Raw genomic sequence first — 15,495 nt, 5'->3', positions numbered from 1 at the left:
GAGAGAAACCATTCTGCTGATTGTCCTACAGGTGTTAGAATCTAATAAATCCTCAACAAGTTCTACAGTTGCAAATATGTGTATGGGATTTAAGTACCACAACAGGTACAAAGCTTCCAGGGAACCATCCAAAACATATTGGCTTTGCTCCCAGCCAAATAGTTTACTAAAGTGATCATACAACAACTAACTCCAGCTAAAGCCTCTAGGGTGTCATTAAGTCTTCAACTTCCCAAGAAAACAGTTCTTAAAACAACATCCAGTTTTCAGCTCTAACGGCAGCTTATCAGTTATTTATTTGATAAGACTGTCTATTTTCTCCAACCAGATATGTCTGCAAGGACGTAACAACTGCCAGTTTGCCCTTATTAACCCTTGGTGACTATTAATTAATTAATTATTGAAAACATTCAGAGACAAACAAGCACTTCACTTTCTAGATATTCAGTGGCTGAGTGACTTGGTGCACTCCCCTTTCACAGAGTACAATATTTCCTGGTGTACCATAATTGCAAAATGGAAAAATGGTAGAAAATATCATTGACAAGGAGAGAGTGTTCAAAGTGAAGAGATGGCCCTTGAAATTAATATCATGCAAATCACTAAATGGTTATGGTTTATCCACTTAATTGTCTTCAGACAATGGTGAATTTCAAGATAACTGGGCTGCTCTCTATTGGATTTGGCAGAGCTCATTGAACAGGAAGGAAAACAATTCATTCATAATTCCTGAATGTGGGGGCAATGACTGCTCTCCACTAGCAGTTAGCTTTTCATATCATGCACCTGAAAGCAATAATTGAACCCCCATGAACATGTATTCCATAGGAGATTGAGACTGGCAAAATATCTAAATCTTGTGGGGGAATATCCATTTGCTCTTCCATTTATAGCCCCTATTCCCTAAACTGTAAGGATATTCATAAGTTGTTGAAAGTAATGAGAGCCTCTTACTTTATTTGGAATTCAGGGTTTGAGACACCCACTTAGTTCTTCACTCTATACAATATCATTTGTCAAAGGAAGATCATCTCCTAACCTCAATTAAAATCCCACATTAATATCCAAGACACAGAGGTCCTGAATGTGGGTCGACTAGGTACTTCCTAACACGTTCTATAAATGAAACAAGGTGTTTGACCAAGATCAGTCTGTGATGGACCTACCATATATCTATCTATATATATAAAAACGAATGTCTGTCTGTCTGTCTGTCTGTCTGTCTGTCTGTTTGTCCTTTATGCATTACTACACCATTCATCCGATCGCCATGAAACTTTGGGAAGTTGTTGAGTACACTCCCACGAAGGTTTCTGGCAAAAATTTGTTTTAAATATCGTACCCCCAGGGCCCTCGTAATCTTTCGAATACTGATGTATGCACCAGACGGAAAAACAACAAATCGTGTATCCACAAGCACTCGAATAAATAAATAGAATTAAAACACCATTCATCCGATCGCCATGAAACTTTGGGAAGTTGTTGAGTACACTCCCGCGAAGGTTTCTGGCATAAATGTTTTTTAAATATTGGCCCCCCCAGGGCCCTCATAATCTTTCGAATACTGATGTACACACAAGACGGAAAAACCAAAAATTGTGTATCCACAAGCACTCGAATAAATAAATAGAATTAAAACAGCATTCATCCGATCGCCAGGAAACTTTGGGAAGTTGTTGAGTACACACCCGCAAAGGTTTCTGGCATAAATGTTTTTTAAATATCGGCCCCAGAGGACCCTCATAATCGTTGGAATACTGATGTACGCACAAGATAGAAAAACAAAAAATCGTGTATCCACAAGCACTCGAATAAATAAATAGAATTAAAACAGCATTCATCCGATCGCCATGAAACTTTGGGAAGTTGTTGAGTACACTCCCGTGAAGGTTTCTGGCATAACATTTTTTTAAATATCGGCCCCCCAGGGCCCTCATATTCTTTCGAATACTGATTTACGCACAAGACGGAAAAACAAAAAATCGTGTATCCACAAGCACTCGAATAAAAAGAATTAAAACAGCATTTATCCGATCGGCAGGAAACTTTGGGAAGTTGTTGAGTACACTCCTGCAAAGGTTTCTGGCATAAAAATATTTTAAATATCGGCCCCTCAGGGCCCTCATAATCTTTTGAATACTGATGTACGCACCAGACGGAAAAACAAAGAATTGTGTATCCACAAGCACTCGAATAAATAAATAGAATTAAAACGACACTTTGAAATGTTTTCCATATTAAACTGAATAAGTTTCAATAAAAATGACACAATGTAAATTGAATGTTATCATAACGAGTTTCCTTGAATTTCCATTCTTCCGAGATCGCAGCAACGCGCGACGGGTAAGCTAGTATATTATAAAAGAGCTGGATAGAAAAATGTAGGAAACATGGAAAATTACCTTTAGTTCCACCGTTTTCAGCATACATTTTGGCGAAGAGTGTACTTTTAGTCCAAATCATAATATACCATGAAACTTGTTCTGACTGCCCATGTGCTGTAGGAATAGGAAAGGGCAAGTATGCCAGTTTATAAATAGGGAGACAACCCCAATTTCATGCTCCTTTAACTGCTCCCTTATCTTTATGTTCAGGATATACAATGTGTATATCTGCCCCAACCAGGGCTCCCCATTGCTAAAGAACCTGCCACCACATGGACAGGAAGAGCCAAATCAGTACTAGGTTGAAACAATCAAGTCTTCAGTTCCTTCCTAAAAATAACTTTGCTAGTGCTCTTTGGCACACATGTAGCAGTATGGTGTTTCAGAGTTTAGTCACCGAACACTTTAAGGAACTTCCTCCTAGTCTGGCTTTTTTGATTCCAGGTACGAAATCTAGCCCTAGGTTAGATGGCCTAAAAGTCCTGGAAGGAGTACAGGGTTTAATCAGATGTGTAAGAGAAAGAGAGCCTGTATTGGCGATAACACGGGCTACAAAGCAAAAGGCCTCAAATTGAATCCGTCTTTCAATCAATAACCAATGTAATCAGTCAAATGGAATGAAATAGATTGCTTTTTGGGAATATGTAAGAGAAGGCATGCCACCCCCTTTACAATTATTTGAAGCCGCCTTGTTACCATCTATGAAATGCCCAGATAAATGACATTCCTATAGTACAGGTGTGACATAATCATGGCCTGGAACATGGTTTTTTGGGGTGGGGAAACACCACATTCACCACAAGAGAATGATGGTGGACACTTCCCACATGCATTACCATTAGTGCACTCACCCCGATCACATCCCAAAAGTTACAGGCTTGTGGATTGAAGACGCGGAGCTCTGGATGGTGTCCTTGCTCAAGGAGAAGTAGTGGGCAGCGTTTTTTGTCAACGTGTGCGGTGACCAGTGGACTTGCGGAGCTGCTGTGTCTTGAGCAGTTGGGAGAGGCAGGGTAAGCCCACAGTGGCACACAACTACAGATCTAGTGGCGAGAGGACTAGGGCGGCTAGATGGGGTTTTAGGAGGTGCAGGTGAGAAAGCGCGTATACAGGGAGCAGTGCCGGGCTAGGTCTCACCACTACCATCGGTCCGTGTTCGCCTTTTGTTCCTTTTTAATATGCTGGCATATGCATCACTCTACAACATGTTAAGCTCATCGGAAGAGATAACACTTAATCGTTTGCTGGGCTTTTTATAAAATTAAATAACCTCTCAAGAACATGTCAGTTGCTTCCACAGAATAAAGAACAGTATAAAAAAAAAGAAATGTGGAAAAAAAGAAAGAAAGCAATCAATTATATTTAAAGCATGCACACATTTAAGCGCAAGCCAACAAGTGTTAACTCAGCCCTCTCAAATCAGTCCACCCCCATCCAGAGGTTGTGGCAGAAGGGTACATTAAAGAGACCACTCACTAATATACGTACACTGCGGAATGCACAGCATTGGATGGATTTAAAAGTGCAACAGTTGTTAGAGGCTGGAAGCATAGAGGCCTCTGACGCCCAAATGGAAAGCGGGAAAAGGGGTAGAGACAGATAGCAGCGTAGATGCTCAGGAGATTCATAAGCCTAACTCCACCCTGGAAAGGACTGGAAAAGTAATAGCATGTTGGAGGACCATCAAAAATAGTCTACTGCAGAGCCTTTTTGTCACCCCTATGTGCTGTAAAAAAAATCCTCTTTTTTCCAAATCTTATATAGCTCCAGTAACTACAAGGGCAGGTAATCAGTTGCAAGTCTTGACGTTATTTCAGCCAGCTTTGTCCTCTGCCCAGCACCCGCTATGCATGCAGAGACTGAACTCGCAGAGGATGGACTCTCAACGATGGCCCCAATGGGAGATGCGACATCCCTTCAGGATGTACAACAGGATCTGGAACTCAGATACACTGTCAAATGTATGTTTGAGCTCATTTTCTCTGTGATAAAGGAGCTGCGCACAAACCAATCTCAAGAAATTGGATCTCTTCAAACAAGACTGTCAAACGTGGCGGAGACAATGGGCAAACTGCCAGAGCAGAAGTCTGAGGCTGAGGAGCCGGTTTACAGTTTGGAGGATAAAGTGCCCCCAAATTCAGATTCTGACAGCAGTTTTGTGTCGGACAGACCAATTCGGAATGTCTGTCAGAATCAGACGTCATAATCGTTCGGTCGGAAACCATGTGCATAGAGCTATACGATTCGGCTCTGAATGACTCGGGCTGTCCAAATGCTGATCGAAACCAAATCCGAGAGCCCAAACGGTTTCCTTGCACTGGAATCGGTTGGTCGGATATGTATCTGAATCAGTCGGAAACATAGGTTCTGAATCGGATTCAGAGAATCTGAATCCCGTTTTGAGCCTTTCCGATGGACATCGTATTTGCACCCTTAGCTGGGATTCCAGAATCAATTGAAGGACCTCAAGTAAAAGACTGGTGAGAATCCCTACTGAAAAAAGACATTTCAGCACTAACAGGAGACCTAACGATTACAAGGGCTCAAAGGGTACCTTTTTAAAGCCCCATTAACGCAAAATATCCTCACACAATTTTAGTCAACTTCGCTGATTTTATAGTGAGAGAGAACATATTGACCAGAGCCATTGAAAAAAGACCTTTACAACAAAAGAAGTTACACAATGTAAGATTTTTTCATTAGGACTGCACTAGCGACAAAGAGGCAAAGGGAATCTGTTTGGTTGATTGATACTTTCAAAGCAAAGGGGGCACAAGCAATCATCGTACAGCAATCCAAACTTAAAGTCCTTGCATTCTATCTATTGGACAATGTCGGGAAAGCACAGGGGTTGTTGCAGTAGCTATCCAGTCCATTTTAACATTGGCATACGTTGTATGTTAAGAATTGATTGAGGTCCAAGATGTCAAATGGTAATTTATTCTAAGCAAGCTCTCTTGGGCTAAACCCGGGACTGGGGACCAGGGGTCCGCGGACCTAGTGTCTCTTCGGTAATTATGAGTGCACAACTATGGTTGCAAGGTCTTTGCACCTAGGGTACTGAGGGGTTAGGAGGAGGTGTGGGCCATCATTCCACAGGGTGCATGGGGGTGATCAGGGGAATAAGGGTGTAAAGGTTGGGATGTGGCACAGGGTGATTATAGGGGACAAAAAGAGGTGAGTACCGTTTTGAGTTTTGATAAGTTGATTATGTTGTGAAATGTTTGCAAAATTCGTAGGGCATTTATATGACAGGAGATGCCAATTTGTTAAGATTCATATTTACAGCTGTTTATGTCCTATGCACATTATTTTGCATTTGCACTTTAAGCGGACATGATGTCTCGTATCTGAAGGGATGGTGCCTGGGAAAGTAGAAAGAGATGATATCTGATGTGATCTGTGATAGTTTTTTAAGTTCAAAAGAATTTTATTTGATAGTAATAAAATGAGAAAATCAGGTGTCAAGACAGAATACATTGGGATACAAATTTAAGGACTTTTTAAGCAATAAAAAAGAAATCTGGGTGCAAATTGATAAATGAAGAAGAGATACAGGAAAAATACATGGACATAAAATATGGCAGTCATAAAAACGGTGAGAAAATTTGAGCAAATAATACATTGAAGGAGAAATGGAATGCATCGGGCAATTAAGGGGGCTTAGGAACTTCTTGTTGTGGAGGTAGAGGATGAAACAAACGCTTACTGCAAGAGTCCAAATAAAGCGTAACTGGAGTCCATAAGTCCATGCGCTTGACAGCCAAACATGCCGGGAAAACATGAGTGGTATCGAGTCTGTGGTTATGACACACATTAAACCACCATGCTTTGAAAGAAATCTTGGAAAAATCTTTCCAGTTAACTGTTAATTGTTGGAAAGCAGCAGCAAGTAAAAGGTCAACAATCTGGGGTTTCAAGTCAACATCATCCCAGCAAGGGGAAAGGCTACCCATGAAAATATGTGTGTGGGAAAACGGGATAGAAGTGTGGAATATCACATTAATTTGAGCCCAAACCTGCACCCAAAAACTACGAACGCAAGTACATAAAAATAACATGTGGAGTAAATCAGCTTGTGGAGATGAGCAAGACCAGCATGCGTGAGGAGTATTAGGAAAGCGTTTGTGCAGGTCAGAAGGTGTGAAGAGGAGTCTGTTGTAAATAAAAAATAAAGTCTGAGTGAGTGTTGCAGCTCTTGAAGACTTGCGGAGTTTGGTCCAGATTTTGTCCCAGAAGGAAACTGACCAAGAGACAGACAAATCATGCTCCCAGGACTCCTCGACTTTGGATTTAGGTCTTGGAGTCTTGCTGGCATGAAGGTATTGATAAATAGCGGTAGCTCTTGGTGCATTGCGTAAGAAGAAGTGGAGTGAAGAGGTGAGAGTGGAAGGGGGAGAAGAAGAGTTGGGTTGAGTGAGGAGATCATACTTCAGTAAAACCGTGTCTTTAAGGGACTGATATTGACGCGCAGAGGAGGCAGGCAAGTCATAAAGGATGCGAAGTTCATGAAAAGATAAGAAAGAGGAGTTAGAGAAAAGTTGGGAAATCCATTGCAGACCTCGAGTATGCCAAGATTTCCAGAAGAAGGGTCTGTCTCGGATGAGTAGGGAAGTGTTATGCCATATGGGGGAGGATAGGAAATCAGCAACGGTGGTGGGGGGTGGAGGAGAGGAAGAGAGGAGTATTTTTGTGGTAAACTTATGAATCGGAGTAGAAACAGATGCGGGTTTGCGAGAGAAGGAAAGGTATTCGGAAAAAGAGAAGGGAGACAGAAGCAGGCGTTCGAGCTTGGTCCATAATGGACATGGGGTATCAGGATCTTGGAGCCAAAAAGAGGCTTGTCTCAATTGGAACGCCTTGTGATAGGCTGGGAAGTCAGGGAAATTAACCCCACCCTCTGATTTAGGGCGAATTAAGCGTGCCAAGGACATTCGCGGTTTCTTTTTGTTCCAAAGAAAGGAGACTAGAATGGAGTTAATTTGTTTAAAAAATTTGGATGGGATGGGGACCGGAATATTAGAGAGCGTGTATAAGATAATGGGAGATAACATCATTTTGATAGTGTCCAGTCGGCCCCACCAGGAGAGGTAAAGAGGGTGCCATTTGGACGTGAGATCTGTCAACTTTTGAATACATTTGGACATGCACAGGGAAACGGTATCTGGGATGGTGGGGGCAACATGCATTCCGAGGTACTTGATGTGGGAAGGTTTCCATGTGAAGTTGGAGGCGGCAAAATCTGGTTTAAAGGTAAATTTGGTTAAAGGGAGGATCTCGCATTTGTCATTGTTAAGTTTATAACCAGAGATTTGGGAATAAGCATGGACTTCGGTAAGAAAAGCAGGAATGGAGAGAGAGGGGTTGGAGACAAACAACAGAATGTCGTCCGCATAGGCCGCTAATTTGATATGGGAATCTGATAATTGGTAACCCTCAATGGAGGGGCTTTGACGAAGCTTGGAGAGGAAGGGTTCCAAAGCCAAGTTAAAAAGAAAGGGGGACAGGGGACATCCTTGACGAACGCCTCTTTTTAAATCAAAAAATGAAGAAAGTTGACCATTGGCGCAAACCGCTGCACGTGGGTTAGAGTAAAGTAGTGAAATTAAGGAGGTGAAAAGAGGACCAAAACCGAACCATTGGAGGGTATGAAATAAGTAAGTCCACTCGACCCTATCGAACGCTTTTTCAGCGTCCAAAGCAATGGCCGCAAGAGGATGAGGTAAAAGACGGGATTTGGAGAGAATGTCAAATAGAAGTCTGGTGTTGTCAGTGATAAATCGGCCTTTGACAAAGCCGGACTGTTCTTCACCCAATAAGTCTGGGAGGAGAAGGTCGAGTCGTATTGCAAGAGATTTTGCAAAGATTTTGTAATCGATATTGACCAGGGAAATCGGCCTGTAGTTCTTGCAATATTGAGGATCCTTCCCCTCCTTGGGTATGAGGCAAATATGGGCGTCAGAGAAGGAGCCCGAGGAAGAACCCAAGGAGAGGAAAGTGCCGATAAGAGAGTGGAGCCGGGGTATAAGGAGCTTTGAAAAGTGGAGAAAGAATTCAACTGTGAAGCCGTCAGGCCCAGGAGCTTTGTCTTTTTGGAGTGTTTGGAGTGCTTTAAGTAACTCTTGTTGGGATATATCGCGTTCTAAGTGAGAAAGGTCAAGTGGAAAATGGGATGGTTTTTGTATAGTGGAAAAGAATGCGTCCAGTGAGTGGGAAGATGGGTGAGTTTCAGAAGAATATAAGGTCTCATAAAAAGTGGAGAATGTAGTGAGAATGTCTGCGTCTGTGTGTTTAAGGGTCAGGTCAGTATCGTAGATAGATTCAATGTTTAGTTTGTTGTGTTTCACCTTCAGATAATTAGCCAGGATTTTGCCAGCTTTGTTTTTGCCCCCATAAAACTTGGCACTAGACTTCAATAAATACAATGATGCATCATCTGTAGATTTTTTGTTAAAGTTCATCTTAGCGTTGATAAGGGCGGTTAGGGTTTGCTGTGAGCGGGAGGTGAAATAAGAATGCTCCAATTTCTTAATATCTAGAAGGATGGTTCTAGTAGCTTCTCGAGCAGCTCTACGTTTTTTAGCTACAAAGCCAATGATAAAGTCCCTCGCTGCCGCTTTAAAAGCATCCCAAATAGTATGCTTGGGAACAGGAGAGTTATCATTTAGGGCAAAGAATTCATGGGAGAAGGAGGTGAAAGCGGTAGTAAATTTGGGGTCCAGGAGAAGAGAATTGTTGAAACGCCAGCGTCGTGGGCCTGTTGATTTGGGCAAAAGGTCCAATTGAACTAATGTAGGGGCATGGTCAGAAAGTAAGATTGGACCTATTTCTGCGTGAGAGAGAGTCTGGGCAATGTTGTGGGTGACAAAAATATAATCGATTCGAGATTGGGAATGATGACATGGGGAGTAGAAGGTAAATTCTTGGAGACTTGGATTACAGAGACGCCAAGCATCAGTGAGTTTATGTTGGGAAATGGTTTGGAAGAAGAGTTTGTGAGGTTTATTAGGAGTGAAATGTGCTTTGGAGTTTCTGTCTAGAAAGGGATCTAAGGGCTGATTGCAGTCTCCTGCTAGAATGAAATTATCATCAATGAATCTGGTGACATGCTGGGAAAATGAGTGCCAAAAAGTGGGATCGCCAGTGGTAGGGGCATAAACATTTAGAAGAGAAATTGGAACATTCTTAATAGAGAGTTTAACGTAAGTCCATCGGCCTTCAGTATCCGATTCTTGAGCAATCATAGAAGGAGAGAGAGCTTTATGACATAAAATAGCAACTCCATTGCGTTTGCCATCCCCAGGAGAAAAATAAACATCACCCACCCAACTTCTTTTCAACTTAACAGATTCTTCAGCTGACAAATGAGTTTCTTGCAAAAAAGCAATGTCCACATTTAAACGCGAAAGATGAGACAAAATTCGTTGTCTTTTGATAGGCGAGTTAACGCCCTTAACATTCCAAGTGACTATTTGAAGAGACATTTCATATCAAGAAAGAGGGAAGAAAAAGAAGAGAAGCAGAAGAAGGTAAGAAAAGTCGGAAGGGACCCAGATGAGTAGGAAAAGCATAAAAAGCCAAGAAGAGTAAGGGAGGTGGTGAGAATCAACACAGTATAATAAAGAATGAAAGGATGAGTAAAAGATAAAAAGAGTGAAGGAAAGGAATGTAGAAGCGAGTGGTGTGGTGACAAGGATAAAGTAGTCCAAGAAGTAGTTAGAACGAGAGGCGGAGGGCAGTAATAGAAGAGTATTCGAAAACCAAGAGAGGTAGACACCTGTGAAACATAAAAAATCGGAGAACAGAGAAGTGAAAAAGATACAAGGAGGAAGGCGAGGAACAGGAAAAATAGGGAAAACATACTTACGGAGGGTAAAGATGGGAGGGTTGAACACCAGGGGAGGGGTACGCGAGAAGATGAATGAGGGGGGAGCACCAGGCAGAGGAGGCAAGCGTCCAGTGCAAACGAACCAACAGGTCGGGGGAATGACGCCACATATATCATAAAACCTGCAAGGAAAAAGGAGAAAAAACAATAATGAATGAGACAAAGGAGAGAAGGGGAGAATACAACAATAAAGAGTGACAAAAAGGTACGTAACTATACGGCGATGAGCTGTATTAACTAACGAACAAGGATAAAGGAAAGCAATGTAAGAGGAAGAGCAAGAGAACATTAGAACAACAAAAGCTGCTGAAAAACATGGCAGCGACAAACAAGAATACATTCAACAAGGCACGACAAGCATGCAGAATGAATGAAACTTCAATGCTTCATCACGCCGGAATCATGGCGGAAAGGCTGACGAGGAGCTGGAGAAGTCCATGCCGGAGGCTTGAGTTGCATTCAAAAAGCTCCGTAGGCGAATAGGATCTTCATATGTCGTAGTTTTATTGTTGTAGGTTACTCTGAAGAGGCAGGGATGGAAAAGACCGTATCTGGCTCCAATGGCACGAAGTTCTGGTCGCATGTCCAAAAAGGCCTTGCGGCGAGTGGCTGTAGCTTTTGCGTAATCCTGCGCAAAGAAAAGATTGGAACCAGACCATTGTAAGCGAGGTGAGGCACGAGCTGCTGAAATAACTTTGAGGAGGTCAGTATATTCTAAGAAGTACATGATGACACCCCTTGGTCGTGAAGAAGGAGAGGAAGTAGAAGGAAGGCGACACAACCGGTGTGCACGCTGGATGTTAAGCGTGGTGTCCTCAGGTAAATGGAGAAGTTTGGGTAGAAACGATTTGAAGAAGGCGATGGGGTCATTCCCCTCAGAATTTTCCGCCAGGCCATAAAGGCGGAGATTGTTGCGCCTATTGCGATTCTCCAACTCCTCAACCTGCTTTTGAAGAGACGAAACTTGAGATTGCATGTGTGTTACTGTGGAGGATGACTCTTGTAAAGCGGTTAAGGAATGTTCTACTGTGGTTACTCTGGCATCCATCTGAGACCAGTTGTCAGTTAAAACCTGCAATTTAGAATTAGTTTCCTCCATGAAGGGTCTGAGGGCTCGAATTTCTTCCAATAACAGCTCCATGGAAACAGCCGATGTTGACCCCGTTGGCGATGGAGGATCCTGTTTGAGGCGTTTTGACGTGGCCTTCCCTGGAGGTTGGATGGGCCGCTCCGTGTTGGACTGCGACACTTGAGTGAGAAACTCCTGGGAGGCCTCGAGGTGCGCCAACGCTGAGAAGACTTTGGAGTTTTTAATGAAGCCACGTCGTGGAGGCTTGGGGGTACGAGAGAGTGCCTTTTTTTCCATAAGGATGAAGAGCAATATTATCCAGTGCAAAACCAGAGGCAATGAAGAATACGTTTACAAGCTTCAAAATGAACAACTGCGTAGGTTGCAGGTATGCCCTGAGGTGAAGAGAATAGGTGAAGCAGCGACCAATTCTTTAATTGAAGGGTGAAGAGAATGATGCCGAGAGCTGAAAGCCACCCTGGTAATGAGATACAAAAAGAGGGCACTCCTTGGAGCAAAGGAAGTCCGTCAAGGAGAAAACAGCATGAGTGCAGGGGGAGCAATTGAAGAAAAGCGAAGAAAAACCTTGCTCAAAGTTGCCTCAAATAGTAAATACCATTAGAAGTACAGGCAGGAGACAAAGCAGCGCATATAGGCATAAAATGAACGTAGTCTGAATGCACCTGCAGAGTATTTGAGGAGATAGAAGTCCATTCACTCAAAATGGCCGCCCATGCAGCACAGAAGCGAGTTAAACACAAGAAAGTTCGTAGATAGGCAGCATATGGCAAACGTTTGTGGTGAGGAAGTGCAGGAGCAGGGAATACCTCATTTAGAAGATATGTCCTTGTGCAGGGCTCCGTGGCAGAGTCGCATTGTTCTGAAGCGTGGGCGCCGCAGTCCGCGCTGAGAGGAAGGAAAAAAACAAAATGGCGGGCGCGACTTTTACTCAGCCGCGTCCGCCGAAAAAACACCAAAAACGGGCATTCCGGCGCTCAAGAGGGTTCCCAGACGGCAGCTCTCCGTCCGCTTCAAGTTCCGGTCACGGAGAAGTCGCCTTGCAGGGTCCGGTATGGTGTTGAAAGTGGCGAAAACCCCAAGCGACCGGGAGCGCTCACATCTGCGCTTCCGACCTCGCCGGGCGCTAAGCCACGCCCCCATCTGTGATAGTTTAAAGCTGACCTTAGTGCAATTTTGCACTTTATTTTGTGTGCAATAAGGCCTATTATCGTTTATGCACTCAGCACTTTATTTTGCTGAGATACTTTAGGAAATCAATAAGTGTTGCATCTAAGAGAATAGCTTCAGGAAAATGCACTGTAATGTTTGTAAAATATATATTAAATAATATATACTATATATAATTATTTAACATATATTAAAAATAATGTCAAACATATTGTAAAAAATTAACTATATACAACTATTAAAAAAATATATACTTTATATATTTACATGCAAAACTGTATTTTACATTTCTCTAAACAACTTAAAAATGTATGTATGTATATTCAATATCAAAATATATTGTCAAAAATATTAATTAAATAATGTTATCAAAAATAATATTATATAATACATAATATTTCAACATATCTTACATGACAAAAATTCATAAATTTATTTTTATTTTATGTATTCAAAACTGCACTTAATGCACTTGCTACACATCAAGGATATAATAATGTTTTATTTATAATAAAATAATAAAAAATTCCAATTATTGTAAAATCCTGTAGTATGTATTATGTATTCCAGTAAATGTACATTTTGTTAAAATAAATGTTATATACATGTTAGAAAAACCTATATCAACTATTAAACTGTTAAGAGGGTTGAGATGACTGAATGGTCCACATACATTATAATGTCGTATAGATGATCTATAGAATTCACAGACTGCACTAGGTATTTAAAATGTCATTTTATTCTTTGTCTAGATTTTAACATGTTCTCGTCCTGATGAAGGTGAAAAGATAAACTGTACACCGAAACGCCGCGTCGACTGTTTTTATGAGACTGTCTTTAAGTATTCAATATTTCTTTATATGATAATAGAAATATACTTGTTTTAGATTGTAACCCATTGGGAGCTCTTTTTCAATAAATGCATTTTTTTTACTTTACTCTAGACGTGATTTGTAGTGCACTGTGAGATCACTAATATTGTCAAATACATTGACAGAATAGATAGGGAGTGATAGCACTCCATAGAAAATAGGTGAACTCAAGGTCACCTCAGAACAGGATTTTTAACTTTTCTGTATGCTAGACACCGCCATCCATATTATGATGGGGCGGACACATGCCTTCGGAAAGGCATGCGGGAATCTCTTGCGGGGGCCCATTGTGGGCCCCCAGGGACTCTGGGGTAGGAGGTACACATGGGGGGTGCCTAGGGTAACCCCCTGCATTGCAATGTACAACGTGGCAGGCACTGCGCAGTGCCTCTCACGTTGTGCATTGACATGCATGACGTGCATTTTAGCATTGCGGTGGGCGTGCTTTCAGCAAAGCCCGCCGCAATGTTAAACATGCGGAATGCGCCTACCACTGTGGCAGGCGCATCCTAATGCTCCCCATGGGACCCCCGCCCTTATGGCGGCGGCCCCTCTTTACATCGGGATGGGGCGGACAAAGTCTGCCCGCCATCCTAATGACCCACTAAATATATATACTTTACTATTCACACTCCAAACTACCTTAAGGCAAGGACGGTGGTGGACACTAAAACTAAACATACATACTTTACTATTTCCACTCCAATCTACATTAACTCAAGAAAGGTGCTATTTACTAAACATACATAACTTACTAATCCCACTCCAATCTACATCAGGCCAAGAAAGGTGCTGGACACTAAACAAACATAATTTACTATTCTCAGTCCAATTAAGCTTAAATGAAAGAAAGATACAGTACACAAATCATAAAATATAAACTATTCACACCCACATATATCTTAAGTCAGTACAATTAGTGTGTGCAAGTAACAATGATGTGTGTGTACATGCATTCTGTGAATGCGTTTCAGCTGTATTTCAGCAGCTTTGAAGGTGGTTGCAGTGTCCACGAAGTGAGTATAAGTAGGACTGCTCATTGCAAATTGTGTATGTTAAGCTTTCAACATGTTTTGTGTTCATATTTTGCCTCTTGTGGTGTAGTGTTTGTTAGAAGTCTGCCATGGCTGTGAGGCTGAACAGAAAGCTAAGGCGCTTCTTTATGTATATAGCTTTGGTATGTAATCGCATAAGTGCTTGCTGGTGAGCAGCTGAAGTTGCTATCAGTATCGCCTTAGTTGAAGATACCACCTAGTTAAAGAATATTATTGTTGAACTTGTCTGCTAAGGCTTGTATCGCCGGTCTCTGAGGTGCCATTGGCAGCACAATTAAAATATGGAACTGTAACTTCATGTTGTGAGTATACTAACAGTGACTGGTCTTAGTAGATACTGTTGTGCAGAGGAGAAGCTGCAGTAGTCAGAGAGAATACCTGCTGCTGAGATTTCATTTGTGTGTGTGATAATGTTGGAAAGTATTATTCCCTATATACTCAACTTGAATAAATGACAACTTTGGACTTCTTTAGGTGTCCACCCAAGAGTTATTTGTTAATTGTGTTTGCTTTGCCATTTTTGGAAAAGTTCAGCTGAAGTGAAAAGAACTGTAAAGGAGAGAGAGCCAATGTGAGGTGCTGCAACCCACAATATCAGGTGCTGCACTGGCATTGGTTGGTTTGTGTGAGTGGTGCTCTGTAATTGGTTCTTGCTTCATCAAGTGTGGTAATGTGAAGGGTTCATATAGATGGTGGTGCACTGAGATTGGGCACTGGTATAGAACCACTTTACATTGTAAACAATTGAGAATTGCTTACTCTTGATTGCTTAAAAATAACTGTAAAAATGAAAGAGTTTCAGGTTATTAGGAGATTTTGTGAAAAGGTGCTGTGAGACTTCATAGCTACAATGGTGAGGAAGCTCCTCCTCGAGGCACACCAGGTCATTCCATGGCCATAAATGTTGGGCTTCACATATGCATTTGGCTTAATAACGGAAAATGCTAACTAAGAAAGAATGGACCCTGCAGTTTCCCCGACATGGTACCTTTAATCTGATTAGAAACATTCAGACAAGTGTTCTAAGGCATTTAACCCC

At 41.9% G+C, this 15,495-nt stretch overlaps 1 protein-coding gene across 1 annotated transcript in view; it reads left to right on the top strand.

Annotated features, from left to right (window-relative positions):
• The window catches only part of FSTL5 (follistatin like 5), a 2,936,723-nt gene that overhangs the window by 589,019 nt on the left and 2,332,209 nt on the right, over positions 1-15,495 (top strand). The window lies entirely within an intron of this gene.

Source organism: Lissotriton helveticus, chromosome 2_1 (genome assembly GCF_964261635.1).
Source record: "Lissotriton helveticus chromosome 2_1, aLisHel1.1, whole genome shotgun sequence".
Lineage (NCBI taxonomy): Eukaryota > Metazoa > Chordata > Amphibia > Caudata > Salamandridae > Lissotriton > Lissotriton helveticus.
Note: the sequence above shows the minus strand (reverse complement) of the source record. Positions and strands in the feature narration are given on the sequence as shown.